The sequence below is a fragment of the Numenius arquata genome, chromosome 5 (assembly GCF_964106895.1).
Source record: "Numenius arquata chromosome 5, bNumArq3.hap1.1, whole genome shotgun sequence".
NCBI classification, from domain to species: Eukaryota; Metazoa; Chordata; class Aves; order Charadriiformes; family Scolopacidae; genus Numenius; species Numenius arquata.
This window is the reverse complement of record NC_133580.1, coordinates 56,000,993-56,017,029: the sequence shown is the minus strand read 5'-3', so window position 1 is coordinate 56,017,029 and position 16,037 is coordinate 56,000,993.

Below are 16,037 nucleotides of genomic sequence, written 5' to 3'. Positions count from 1 at the left end.
AGGTTTTTCTGAATGGAAAATTTGGGACCCAAGGAGGATCTTTTGAGTTGTGTGTGTGTGTAAGAGTGACACAACTCTGAACGACTTCCTGAGAAATTCTGTGCTCAGGAAAAGTGGATAGGGCAGATAGTGCTTGATTAAACAAGAGACTGATGTCTCTTGAGGAGTATACAGCCTTCACTTGCTGAGTCAAAGGTGAGACCCCACAGTGAAGTAAACTTCCCTCAGTTTAATGAGGTCTGTAGTATGTGAGATGACCTCTGAGGCTTCTCAGGGCTTCCACTTGTCTGCTGCAGTTTGCAGCTGGTCGGGTTGTCTGAACCTCTCAGGAATCCAGCATCATTAGTAACCATTTTCTCTTTCCTTAAAGAACACAGTAGACCCTTCATCAGCAGACACCCAGCACGGAATCTGGATTTTAACTGAACGTTTTCAGCTGGCCTTTCTTAGTGCAGGACACTTCCACATCTCTACCCAATGAAATCCATCTCCATATGTTAGGGAAATGAAGCTCTGTGGTATGCCCCAAAGTTCCTGGGAAGGGCTACAACTTGTCTGACATGTGGGACCCAAAACTGCTCATCTTCTCTCATTGTATACATATTCTTGGTAGTTTGTCACAATTGATCTAGGCACTTTGCAGCCTAGAGTGTAAAAAAAATTGCTGAGTGCTTCAGCTGCATTATCACCAAAAGCTGCCAATAGGACCCAAACTGCATCTTTGTACATCATCATGCTTTTGAAAGTGTAGTGAGCTTAATATTCCTTTGGAAGCATTTTCTCTGGCTTACTATATCTCTAAATTGCAGTCAAGGCTGCAATGTCCTCTAAGCAGACCTGACATCATCTTAAAATATTGTACTTAGATGGTTGCAGAATACTAGCTCTACACAACATGCCTTAAAGTTGTATAAATTAATCAGTAGTCATCACATAATGAAGGACTATGGTCACTCATGTAATAAGTACCTAAGCTAGGATGCTCCTTTTGCTAAAGTCTGTGACAAGGCTGTTGAAAAGCTGATGAGAATCAAATATGGAATTGTTCTTTGAATGCAAGTGTGGAGTATTTCCATATAAATAAGTTCAAAAAGTTAAGTGCTGGTGGCTGCACTAGATCCTTCAACTGCCATGGGCTAATTAATACCCTTTTCTCTTCTTTTTACAGAGCTTTTGAAAGTAGAGGTATTCTTTCCTGGATTCTTTGACTGAGCCATGTCTCCAGCTATGTCACACACTGGAGTCTTTGCTCTGTCTGCTCACCTATCTGAGTTATAGGCTCTGACATTAAGAAGTCGGAAAGCATACATTTTTCTCCAGGCATTTTTGCCTGTTCTCCGGAAGAGCTGTTGTGGATGTGTCCTTTCTCTCTGAGTTCCTTTCCTTGACAAAGATATTTATAGAGGTCACTAGCTAAGCTATTGCCACCTATATTGTTTTCTTATCATCTCCTGGCCTCCCTTTCCATTTAACTCCATGACTTTGTGTTTATTCTGCTAGTGTGACATTTAACTTTTTTGCACATATTTTTGTTGATTTGTAATACCTTTGGAGGTATAACAAATTCCTTCCTTCTCCTTTCATAGCAGGTCAAAGGGATTTTTTAGGCTTTAAGTGCTTCTATTCTTTTCTTACAACTTCTAGAATGAAAAAGACCATTTTTCACCCTAGCTTGTATTGACTTTTCTTGATGGAAGGATTCAGCTTCAGGATCAAGACTCATCTTCTGGCTTTGCTGTAGGTCCTTTTGATACCATCTGCTAGTAAACTTCTCTGTTATTATAAAAGGGGGCCATTCAACTTCCTCACTTCGCATCTTTGGTGGTTTTTGCCTTTTGAAATGACTGGCTGCTCTGGGCAGGGATGCTTTCCTCCACTATATTCATATAGGACCTCACATAGAATGAGATGCCAGTAAATCAATACAATACAAAGGTGCATCCACCTTTGATAGCAGAAGCCTCACAGTTTACAGGCCCTTTTAAAAGTGAGAGAAACAAAGATTGTAATGAGATTTTGACCTGTGCTGTGCTCATATGGCTCCTATTGCAAGACTCTAGCCCTTTGTTTGGTCAAATTCTTTGTGACAGCTGTTTTGCCAGACATTATTTTTCCTGCTCTTCAAACAAGGCTTATTCTGGTGGAGATCTTGGTTCATGATATGTAGAAGGCTTGAGAAGGGAGGGGTGCCCAGAAAACAAAAGAAGGAAGAATGTTCTAAGTCTGACCAAAGAAAAAGATGAATCCAAACTCCCTTCTTCCCTTTTTTTGAGTACCCCATCAGAAAAGGTAGAAATATCCTTACAATTCCCCTTAGAGAGCCCTGATTCTTCCCATGGGCTCTATCTCCTGTCTGGGCCTTGATTTTCAAGGAGGTTGTAAGCTACTTTGAGATCTTTGTTCCCATCCTGTAAAAATATGGTTGAAATAGGCAGTGTTATGTAGAAACTGGGTGAGGAAGTAGTGTGTCATAATGCATCACACTCTGATTTCAGGTGGTGCATGTAGGAGGAGGGCTGGCTTTTACAGCCCTTTGACCAGAGGCTTTTTTGACCAGAGGCTACTCTAGATAGGAGTAGAGCTGCCCCGAAAGCAGAGGACGTATAATGAGGAGGTGACACTATTTTTTCTTCCTCTTGCATTCCCAAGGACCAGAGTGAGGACCAGAATCGAGAATGGGTGAATCTCCCACACTATGAGCAAACCAGAATTCCTCCATGCTCAGACAGGAGGGAGCCAAGAAATATTCAAAAAAAGCCAGTTTTTGATGAAAATAGGGTCATTGGAAAGGCATCCTCTGTTTATAACTTGGGAAAATTTATGATGTTCTCCTGAAGAAAAGAGTCAAGAATGGGGAAAACATTTATTTCCCAATGAAAGCTGTCTGATGGGCATTGAATTCAGAAGACAAAACATACTATGAATATAAGCAAAAAGGCTGACCTCGTTGTTTAGACATGCTCAGTATCTAAAGACTTATCCCTTTTTTTTTTTTTTCCCCCGAGTACCTACATTTTCCTATGGTGTCTTGTCCTGTGTAATGCCAAAATGATGGCAGCTTGACTGACTCTTAACCTGAAGAAACTCTGGTTGTTTTAAGGATTTGATAGCCAGTACAGTCCATTGGAGGTTTGATACTGAAAAGTGCAGGGCACATACAGCTCACATTGCAAGCAATAAGAAGAGCAGGTGGTCAGTCCTCCTCATGATGTAATGGACAATAAGTGAAACATCTGGTGCAAGTTCAGGTGTATTTGGATACTCAACTTTCCTCTCAAATCAGATTTTTCAAAATTCTATTATATCCTGTTCTTTTTCCTTGTCCTACATCTCAGTAACTACTTACTGGCTCCTTCTGTCATAAACTTAATGCTTTATTCTGGAAGGGTTTTGGCTGAGAGCTGCAAAGGCATTCAGGCGCAGAATGCACGTTCAGATGCTAGTTCAGATACATGATTACACTGAAGGGAAAAGAATTTAGGTATCTACCTGCACTGAGCAAGATACCTATGAGGGACTGTACATCTGGAAAAACCTTGTAGTCCTGGGCCTTCACAGAGTTTAAGTAACTCCAACAAAAATTATACAATTAATTGCAATTAAACTTTCCAGATCCAAGCCATAAAGTGTAACTTTTCAAGGGAGAACTTGTCCTTTTTCTACCTATTTCCACAATGCCTTCTGCCAAACCTAAAAACTTAATGAAGCCTGTAGGCTAGGAGTAGGCTTTTTTTTCCCTTTTCTTAGAGTTTATGGTAGGTTTGCCCCAAAAATCAATGCCACTCTTACCCAAAGCATTTGTAGAATCTTTTCTGAGTTAATTTAATATTGTTAATAAGTGGGGAGGGCTAGGTACTTAAAAGTATCAACATCCTTCATGTTTCATATTGATACCTTTAAAATTACAAGTGAGTTTTCATACTGATAAGGCATTGTTGTATCAAAGTTGACCTAAGTTTTAATTAAAAATTAAGGGCCATTAATGAAAAAATAAAAGTAAACCTTTCATTCCAATTAACACAAAATTACTTGTTGGCCTGGGATGAAATGACTGGCATTTTAATTTCATTAACAAAATACGTCGATTGAGTCAGATGTTAAAAATCCTTTTAAAAACTTTCTTCCAGTCATATGCTACACATTATGTAGCAAAGTAATGATCTTTTTATTGAGAGGAATGGTAATATATTATAATTGCTAGTAATAAAAAGGTATAAATGTACCATATCTATAAAAGAATTTAATAGAATCACTGCTTGGCAAAATGAACTGATTTTTTCACATATTTCAAAAGAGATAAATTTTAACTCTCCATGTACAGAATATAAAAGATTGAGACGAGTTTAGGAATATTTACTTTGCCAGCTTTGCCTTCATTTCAGAATATTTTCAGGGACAGAACTTCAGATACTGGAACTGAGGCTGCAGTATGAAAATTGTGAATTATTACAGTCCAGTAAGACACCTCTTAATATGGCAGGTTATTTTTGAAGGTACTCTATATATGAGTTTACACAGCCTGGAATCTTTGTTAGTCATTTTACAGCAACCACTGCATAAACCAAAGTTGCAGCTTTTTGTGCTTACTCGTGACAGTGCAGTTCAACACAGCAGGATGAAGCCTGACAGCTTTTAATGACGAAGGGTTTAGGACAAGCCAGAATGTGCTTCTAAGCCAGTCACTATTTCAAGCCCATCTCAAAAGCAAGTCTATCAGTGGGGAACAGTTATTCGTGATTTACATGCAATATGAGCAAACCAGCATATTTTATGGAGAACAGTCTGAGTGATCCCATAAATCCTAGTGCTACCCAAACCCACTATTGATAATTCTGAATCTGTTGAGTTTTTGTCTTCCTCCAAGTGCCCCAAATCTTTCATAGTTTTGTTTATATATGGGGGTGTCTGTATGTAGGCATATGAAATGACTGTGAATTGGTAGGAATTGATTGACGTCCTCAAAAACTTTCATGGTGATATTTTAATATTCAGAGTTTCAGATCAGCTCCACTTCCAGCATTGTAAATCTGTTCATTCACAGGATGTTTGCCTGCAAACTGAATACGAGGTCTTGGTCATTGTATTTCTCCAGTCTCAGTACTGCTTGCAATTTTGCCTAAGTCATTTTCTTCTGCAGATGCTACAAATTTACTATTTATTCTCTTTTGGCATGATTATATAAAATGAGTACATCAACAATTTTAGAATCATTTACTAGATATTTTGGACAGTTGAGGAATGGAGCAAACATTGAATTAAGCAAGGAACAGGCTGAAGAGGGAAATGACAGTTACATCGAAGGATGGATGAAATCTGAAAGACCTTATTAGATATTTTCACTGAAATTCTGGTATGTGTGCGCTAACAAAATATTCTGGTAAAAAAGATGAGGTTTTATCAACAGGTAGAGAATTGAAATACAGTACAGGAAAAACTAGACAGCTGTGAGAGCTGGAATACTGACAAGAAAATCAGAATCCCAGCTAATACTCTGAGGAATTAATCCTACAAAGAAATCGGGTACTTGTAGTTTGCAATAATGGGCATGGAAAAGACCTGCATGTATTTTCAGATGTTATTTCAAGAACAATTAAATACAAAGCTCTCATGAATAAAAAGAGATGTTTCTTCCTGTCTTTCCAATGTAGCAGCAAAGTAAAATCTTTGATACATTAAAATGGAATTTGATGAATTTACATCATGGATTAAATGATGCGATTCCAACTCTAGCAAGGCATGTTGTAGCAGGGCAACATCAACTCAAGAGTATTCTCAAAACATGAAATTGTTTGTTAGATATCTCCACTTCAGTTTCTTCAGCCTTTGCTATGGTTAACGGTGTTTATCATAGAATTGTTTTGGTTGGAAGAGACCTTTAAGATCATCAAGTCCAACTGCTAACCTAGCACTGCCTACTTAGCACTAAACTATGTCCCTCAGCACTACATCTACATGTCTTTTAAATATCTCCAGGGGTGGTGACTCAACCACTTCCCTGGGCAGCCTGTTGCAGTGTTTGACAACCCTTTCAGTGAAGTCTTTCGTAATATCCATCCTAAACGTCCCCTGGTGTAACTTGAGGACATTTCCTTTTGCCCTGTTGCCTGTTACTTGGGAGAAGAGACCAACCCCTACTTCATTACAACCAGGTAGTTGTAGAGAGCGATAAGGTTGCCCCCGAGCCTCCTTTTCTCCAGGCTAAACAACCCCAGTTCCCTCAGCTGCTCCTCATAAGACTTGTGCTCTAGACCCTTCACCAGCTTCATTGCTCTTCTTTGGTCATGCTCCAGTACCTCAATGTCTGTCTTGTAGTGAGGGGTCCAAGACTGAACACGGTATTTGAGGTGAGGCCTCACCAGTGCTGAGTACAGAGGTACAATCACTTCCGTAGTCCTGCTGGCCTCACTATTTCTGATACACGCCAGGATGCTGTTGACCTTCTTGGCCACCTGGGCACACTGCTGGCTCATATGAAGCCGGCTGTCGACTGACACCCCCAAGCCCTTTTCTGCCAGGCAGCTCTCCAGCCGTCCTTCCCCAAGCCTGTAATGCTGCATGGGATTGTTGTGACCTAAGTGCAGGACCCGGCACTTGGCCTTGTTGAACCTCATACCATTGGCCTTGGCCCATCGGTCCAGCCTGTCCAGATACCTCTGTAGAGCCTTCTTACCCTTAAGCAGATCAACACTCCCACCCAACTTGGTGTCGTCTGCAAACTTACTGAGGGTGCACTCGATTCCCTCATCCAGATCATTAATATATTACAGCAATCCTGACCTACCTGGGAGACAGAAAAATCAATTAATGTAAATGAGAATTACAGAAGAGAAGGCATTGTTTTCAGTTGTTTACATATTGATGTGCTACAATATACAATTCCCAAGTAGATAAAAACTTTTAATGTGGTATCAGATCCAATTCTCTGGTCAAAAATACAGGTCTGCTGGCTTTGGCTTTTTTAGCACTGAGATAGTCAGTCATGCACTGTCTTGGCTGACAAAGTTAAACTATAACAACAGAACTGTGGATTTAAAATAAAATTATAATGGATATAGCACACTTAGTTCATGAACTAAAGGTCACTATTTTAGGGAGTCACTGTATAATTTCACATCATTACTGACTCACATGCATTCCTTGGTATGGATTACTCATGTTTCTGTTAATGTAATTGGGGGTGGTTTGCAATTGAGACTGTTTGGCTGCTGTCAGCTAGGATAGAGGTGCTTATTAACTTTGCTTTAAGGGTGAGTGGGTGTGTGCACATTTCAGAAACATCTCAGTCTTGAAACTGAATTTGGAGCTACACATATAAAGAATCTTGTATTTATTTGTTTCAGGTGGACTATTTCCAATAATTTTCTCATATTCCTGTGAACATCCATCAAAATTATCACAGACAGTTGTAAGCAATGTATTGTAAAAGGCACTTCAGTGTTAAAGACAAGCCCTCAAAATTGTTGTAGCAGAGCATGTCATGTACGTGTACCCAAAGTGCTCATGTTAACTGGTGGGGATATAATCAGATCCTGAGCACGTGGAAGAAAATCTATCATGCTGCTAGTGAATAGTTTTAAGATACTTTCAAGATGATTGATCTCTTCCTTTGTTATTTCTAAAAAAGGGTGTTTCAAACCAAAAAACATCACAGCATGTAGCACAAAGAGATTATCAAAGAAAATTTGTCCGTGTCTACAAGAACTGCAGTAACAAGGCTTTCAAATTGAATATTGATCAGGTATTACTTTCATTATTGGCTCTTTAACAAGTTGCCTCGGTGTGGTGAAAATGACTCTGGGGTAGGCTACTCCTAACGTCAGTGTGTGATCAAGCGTTCTTGTGCTGAAGTCACTGCATGCTTTTGAAAAATCTACCGCTTCATTCTGTATGAGCGGAGCAGGCAGGGTGAGCTGAAGGACTCACCGAGGTCTGCACAGTATGTATTTCCACTTGCATGGAAGTGTGGATCAGATAGTGATTAACAGATGTGAGAATTTTGTGAGTCCTGGGAGGTGACGAGCACACAGAAAGTGTTAAAGTTCATGACAAGGATTGTGTTGTATCCTATATCAATCTGTAACATAATGATTTTGCTAAATCATCTAACAACCAGGTGTTGTGATTGACTTAAATTTGCATCAAAACCTCAGAAGTAATTATTTTAAACTCAGATGAAATATCCACGTTCTTGTTTTAATATGGAAGTTAAAAGTCAAAACATTGACATGTAAGTAATTGTACTGACTTGTTCAGTCCCTCATAATCTGTTCACAAAACAGCACTGTACTCTAAAAGGTTCTTTTTTATGACAGGAAATATATTTCATTTTTTCATTGCTCTACTTCAGGCTATAAAGCTGAATTACTCTGTTTGTACAACTAATTATTTTGCGTTTTGATACTCAGCCTGAATATACCAGTTATTCTTAATTTGGGTCTTTGAGAAATATACGAACTTCAGAAATAATCAGGCAAGAAAGCGAAATCCTGAAGTTAATGGATAATGTTTAACTGCTTACTGTTAGAGGGAATTATTAGGACAATAATCTGCTGTCCTCAGGGGGTGGAGTGAACAATGTTTTCTTTCACTTGCTATACACTTAGAGCCACTGAAAAAAACCCAGAAAATAGTGCACATCAGCATCTTACTGGTGGAGGACATACAAGCAATTGTTAAATTGTAAGATGGAAAGAGACTTAGTCTGAAAATATTTATGTAACGTATTTAAACTATTTTTGACCAGCTGTGTTGACAGAAAAGACTAACTGTGAAAATGCATTGAAAGTGTTTTTTTTTTTCCTCAAAAGCATAGAAAATATGATAGAAGCATAGAATAAAATAAAAGCATAGAAAAATGATAGAAAGCTATATCGTCCCTCATTTACATCCAGGTAGCTTTAACACTAGGGCCAAATTCTGCTCTGTTTAATGTACAAACTTGGAAAATATGCTCCCATTTACATTTTTTAACTGAGAGCAAGACTTGCTCCATTTCCTTATTTAGTTTTGCATTAACTTAACTCCTTCTCCAAATGCAATCCATTCAGCATTGTCTGAGTGGCGAAGCCTTTTCAAAATCCTCAGTGTTGAGTTACTTTCCAAGACAATGTGGTTTTAATTTCTTAACGTATATTTTGGTCTTAGTGGAGCTGTTAGAATTTGTCTACCTGGTGAAGACAACCCATAATTTCTTTATTCCAAAATAGATCTTGACTTCTTGTGGCATTTTGCACATGGGAACATCTCCCTACTATTACTGTCTGATATTTAAATACTACGTGTTTTCTTACAGGAAGGGCTCATTGGGAACATTGAAACTTTTCGAACATGCACGACTTTTTCTCCTCAACGTTGGAGTCCACCCACTCATAAGAGTGGGAGCCTGTAACACAGGTAATTGGAGCGTCAAGTGCTGCATAACCAGGAGGAGGAATGCTCGGATGAAGGTACTGGGACATGCCAATGTCTTTGAAAGCCTGAAGGAGGCACTGGGACATGCCAATGCCATGGCACCCTCATGAAGAGCAGTGGTCTCACATCTTGCTCACAGCACTGCTGTATGGCCAAGCTTTTTGCATTTTGCTTATGTGGATTTGGACTGTATCTGAAATGTACGCTCACATTTTTGTATTATCTTTTATTAACGGGGGAATGGAAGAAGTGGCTAACTGACTAGTGAGCTGATAGGTCCTGCTTTTGTGTAGTAATCCGCATAAGTCATGTTTCAGATCCCATTTGCTTGCTACAAACAGACTTTCTGTGGAAGACCGCTTTTTTTTTTAACTTTAGTGAGAGAAGAACAGTTCTCGCAATCTCTGTTTCCCATCTCTTACACAGTGTGTTTGTTAACATTCATAAACAACAAACTGCAATGGGCTTTTCATCAGACTTCTCTTTTTTATGTTTATCACTCCTACAGCAAAGAAGCTGTAGGGCTTCACCATGATGCAAATGTCACTTAGATGCTTTTATTTTTCATTCAAAATACTCCAAAGATGCTCATGAATAGTTGAAATACTAGACAGAGAAGCAGATCTTTTGGAGTTTGTATTTATATCAACTCCAGACCTTGCTATGAGAGCAATGCGTAAATATATCTAAATATGTTGCAAAATAATGTAATCCTTAAAGCATTCTTTTGGAAGGAATAAAAAGAACGAGAACGCGCAGCATTTTTACTTTTTATTGCATCAGTGCCCGTTAGATGCTAAGAGAAAAGCAGGATAATGTGCAACTTTTCAATATGTCATATGCAATTTTCACATTTAGGCAATTTTAAGGTGCTAGCTAACTGTGATGGAGGAAAGGTGTCACTGAGCCTTATTTTAAATGTACTTGATTTGATCTGGAGTAAACCACGGCTTTATTTTATGGCAGCTTTTGGTTTTTACCACAGAGGCAATGATTACTGAGCATATAGAAGATTCAGAACTTCTTTGTATTACATGTGGTGACTCAGTTTGAGGTTTTGAATATATATTGAATGTCTAGAACATAAGATTCCCTCTGAGGATTGCCGTATAATAATCTGGAAGAGATACCGCTATAGCCATGTGCACTTTTATTAAAGATGCTCCTAATCTATATTGGGTTAGCCAGAACTTTTCTATTCAGTATTCTTTCAGCCTTCTCTTTGCAAAATACTCATACCTTCTATGCTAATAATGTCTCTAACACTTTCTAGAATATGTTCAGATTACACGTGTTCAGCTTTTGATACAATATCAATTATTTGAAGCATGTACTTCAGTGGTTCACAACTCTCTGAGACCCTTTTGTGGACAAGAAGTACCCCTAAGAGTCTCCAGGCCCAACAACCTATTGCACTTACTTTCATAGGCTTCCCAAAATTTTATGCAAACCTGAAAAGGGACAATGAGTAAAGTCTCTCTTTACCCTGGGGCCAGTTTTGTCCTCCGTTTGACAGCCTCCTATTTAACGGGGTTGGTTCTTTGGCTGAAATGACAGCTGTCTCTGCTGACATTTTTCTGAGTCAAAAAAAAAAAGAAAAAAAAGGAAGACTGAAAAAGCAATTCTCTTATGTCTTCTCCTTTGAAAGAAAGCCTAGGAAATTATGATAAAACAGCAAGCATAAAAGTTGCTCATGCCACTTGAATTTTTCCTGAGCTATGAATACACTGTGGTATCGGATGGGGTTGCATAATCGTGTATTTTATCCATGCAGCCCTGATTCCATCCGGCACATGATGTAGGCACAAAACAGAAAAGAATTAATGCAACAGCAATCACTGCAACTTCCTTGTTTTCAAATATTAGTGTGCAACCTGAGCAAGACTACTTTGACAGAGGGGATTGCTTGTTATATACAATTTAATGTTTTTGAAAGGTGTTGCTTACCTTCACTCAAGCGAGGGAGAGGCCTTATATAGCACAGTTAAAAGTCAGGGTGGATGCTACTACTTATTGCAACAAGGTCAGGCTATCTTTAACAGAGTGACTATCAACTAGATATCATCTGGAGAGATACGGTAAAGCTGGACTTGTGGAAAAAACCCTGAATAGATCTGAATGGTGGTTTTTTTATAACTCCCTGTGCTGGTAGAGATCCTGAGGGATAAAACAAGATTATTTTTCAAAAGTGTGCTGTACTATCTGAATACAGAAAGATGGATAGAGTATTAATTTTAATCTTAGGTGTCGGTTTACTGATTCTTGATAGTTGTAATTCTCTGCCTTATTTTATCTGTTGAAAGTGCAATTAAAGAAGCATTCAGTTGAGAGGGATCTGTAAATTCTGGTGGTACCAGCTGTACCATCAGACTGTTGTTATTTACCTGAGCAATCTAATCAATTTGATGGTATAAGTAGTTTTCCAGCTAAATGTCTCTATTGTTGTGAGTGGAGATATTCTGCATGTACTGCTATGTAACAGTATGCCCACCTATTAACTACTACAACCTAAATCTCCCAAGCAGCACTTATAACAACAGTGTTCTCATGAAAGCCGTTTTTCGTTACTGTAAGCTATATATACTACCACATACACCAGCTAGAAGTAATTACACAGGCTTAGCATGGTATAATTAGAAGCTTTATTATGCCAGATGGAGGAATATTTTATATTAACATTGACAATTTTTCTGAGAGTAGTCCTATGAAAAACAAAATGAGAACATGAATGTGATAGTAAAACTATCAGGTAAACATTTTTCAATATAAAGTCACCTTTCTAACATCTTATTCACATTAATACCTGAGATGTGACTCCAGAAACTTCCTAGCAGTACTGCTTGCCATAACAATGAAATACGGCCATGAAAACAGCTTAATATGGTAATTTGGGGATTTCATGGCTTACAATAATCTATGAAGATGCAATTAAATATCTATTTAATATGCTAGCTTTAAGACTGTCAAATTTGTCAAAGTACAGACTGAATTTCTGTTATGTTCATAGTTTTTAAAAATAAAGAAATAGTGTAATATCCAGCATTGCTAAGTGCCCTGGTAAAATTAGCCAATTTATTATTCACCCAGAGATGGCCTCTTAATGTTTAATATGGACATATCACTGGTTAGAATTTTTTTTTTTAATAGACCTCTATGCTACAGCCAACCATCATACTATTTGAGTGATATTGCCAGAGGCAACATCAGCATGGAAAGAAGGGTGTTCTGCCTGCATGACACTCATCTAGAGTGGCATTACTCAACACCTTGCATGAGGTGTGGGATGTCGGAGAGTTTGAAAAGATGTTCTCACAGCACCTCGCAGTAATGGAGCAGAAAGGAGTGAAATGATTTTGTTGAATCCTATATTTGCAAATGTGGGTGGAATAATTTTGGTTGAAATTAAGCCTTTGCTCAATTTTCTCCCCTGCCTGGGGGAAGCGAACCCACATCCCCATTGAGAACACTTCAGTCAGGCTACCACTTCTTCTCGGGTAGGGTTCCCTCATGCCCTGATTTGCATGAAATAATGATAGTATTTCAATAATCAACAATTAAGTTGGCTGGGGAGAAACAAAATGGGGGTGAATCCACAGCCCAGAGATTAGGGCACTCATCTGGGAAATATTTAGCCAATTTTTCTCTCAAACAAGCAAAGAATATAATTGAACCAAGGGCAGCCATTTATTTACCTGGCCTCAGAACTGAAGCACATCAGGTGACATCCACTCTGGTACCTGGAGGTTACCATGAAAGAATAACAGTGTGTAACAGCGCAAAGTTGGTTTGGCATTGCTTCTAAAATTATTTCACTGATTCTTTCACAGAAGAGTCCAATTTTCAGTTTGATAAGAGATAGTGTAATCTGAAAAATAAAACCCCTTGCTATAGTAAATATTGCTTCAAATATGTTATTATTAATCATTTTAGCACAGATTTCAAAAAAAGTTCATGATGTTGAACCCTGTCTCAGACATAAGTGCAACAGTGTGTGTTACAGGACTCATGCAACCAGTCTGAGAACTATAATTTCTGTAGCGGATAATATGCAAAAGAAAAAATGCCTTGTTAAAAATATGTGGGCCAACATGTTATGGCTCTAAAGCATCCTAAAAATTTCTTGCTTTATCACACAGAACATCATAAAAATACATTGGCTGTCTAGATGCTCAGATCAGGCCTATTTGAAAAGAAATAATATTATCTAGATTTTCATACTGCATAGATTGAAACCAAACTTGAATTTTATGGGTTATAATTCAATGTTAGATAAATATCTGGGATGACTGATTTTTTTTTCTTCAAAATTTAATTGAATAACATTAATGCTTCCTGCATAATCTTACTTCAAAAAGTATTTTTATGTACAATTTACTAGCCAAATGCTGTAGCTATTTCTAGTTTTATACAGTGCCTTTCATAGTGTTGCAGGCTCCATAAACTCAAAACCAGTAAGTCTTATCATACTTTTCCTTACAAAGAACAACAATCATGCCATTGGTTTAAAAATCATGGCATGTAACTATTTATTTGGATGGCTGGAAATTACCTCCTGATTTTTGGAGCTTTCTAGGGAAGTGCCTGGACTCTAAAATATGTGCAAGAGAACTGAAGGATCAATATCCAAACACAAACAGGCATGCATGAACTGCCCTCTTTTTTGGCTCATTAGAGTTATCCTGTGAGTGGTGTAGAAGATCGGGGACCAGCCCTTCAACCTTTTTCTGTCACCTCCATCAATGCTGGCTGTGCTCATGTCTGCTCGTATTCCTCCTCAGGTGTATGCCCTTCTAAATCCTTTATCTGTTAATCTCCTCAGGCCTTATATATCGGACAGGGCCCCCTATATCAAAGGGCCTTTATATCAGGCACTTTGACGTCTTCCTCCCCCAAGCAAGCGGCAGAGTCGCTCTCCTCCCTACCCATCACACCCCCTCCAGTTTCTTCACTAGAGCTTTGAAGTTCTGTGCCTTAACCGCAACTCGGCTGCCCCACAAAGTGACAGGAATTTCCCTTCTGCTGACATCGGGCTGTAGTCCTGGGATCCACACTTCGCGTTGCTAGCACCTCTTCTCAAGACATCTTGCTACAGCATGTGACACAATATTTCATTTGCTAACCTTTGCGAAGCATCAGTGGACGGTCTGTCTGCAAAATGCCCTGGAACCTCTCACAGCGATCAGAGATATTTGTTTCTCTGGCCCTGGTGGTGCTAAATTACAAGCCCTTAAAAACTGAACACATTTATTGCAAGACTGATTGCTTGAATAAACTAGCTCTTACTGCTTTGAAGCAATCAATTGGCTTTCTAGGATTCTGCTCTAACTTTAGATTAAATATGGCCTGAGCCAGTAAAGTTCCCTCATACTGGGGCTGTTTTTTGTAGTGCTAAAATGGGTAAAGAATAATCCCTTGTTACAATAAGGTTTAGTAAATAGATGCAGGTCCATTGATTTTAATGGCATTTTGTCTACTCGGTGTCTCAGAGCTTGCCCTGAGAAATAACCTAGTTTGCCACAGCAGCGAGGGCTCTGCTGGGGTAACAAGACTAGCACTGTCTGGATGAAGCAGTTGTCTGTCAAAGGTAAGCCCTTAATTCCTGTATCTGAAGTAGGAAAGAGACCTGAGCGTTCACACTTGACCCATCTAATGCTTTTGCACCTGATTCACTTCTCTGTGAAGCTGGTACAAGACTGAGGTCAGTGGGTTTACCCAACTCCAACCTTGATGTCAGAGAAAATTACCGATCCTTTATTTTGTCACTTTGCTGGCTTTCCTTCTCAGATCTTCTTGGCTAGTTTTGAGAGGCTGGTAGAACCAGAATGGCTTCAGAGACAGGCAGGTGACTTTTTAGGGGGAAGGAGAGCAGCTTGTTTTTGGAAGAGGCTGTGTTAACCCAGTCTTTCTGTCAGCTTTTGTTTTTTTGGCTGTGTGTTAGTTTTGATTTGGGTTTTCTGTGGGGGGTGTGTGTGTGTGTAAGAAACGTATCTGAGGTTGCATGAACCCAGGGGATTGTTACATGCTGCTGCTGAGAAATAATATTCTGTCACTTTCATCCCTTAAGTTTCCTATAAATCTCTGTGCATGTAAACTGAGATATCTCCTGGGTTTCCACTTAACACAATCTGCTGTTTTCATCCCCATGTGAGGAAGATAAAAAGCATACAGTCTTCTCCATGACAATCTTTTCCACAAGGCTTGACTTTATGGTTTTATAAATCTCTTATATGAAAAATAAAAGGTATTTGGCACTTACCACCTGTTTAATTGTCATCTCCCCAAATCAGGCTGAAAAATCCATGCTTTAGTTTCAGACACTATGGTTTCTCATCAGGTACAGGACATATATGATATTTTTGACAAAGAATATGCAGCTCCAGTGGCAAAGTGATGGGCTGACCATTACTAAGGATTCCTCCCTGCCATTCTCAGAAATAATTTGAAGCTACCAACTCAACCTTAGCTTACCAAGCAGCAGGCAGACTGCAAAAGACTTCGTTTCTCACTTCTGTGATCTCCTTTCATATGTTTGTTTGGTTTTTTTTTTTAAGAATAAAGTGATACTTCCAAGATTGAAAATCTTGGTACTGTGAAATGGAATGATAAAGCTCTGATTGATTTTACTG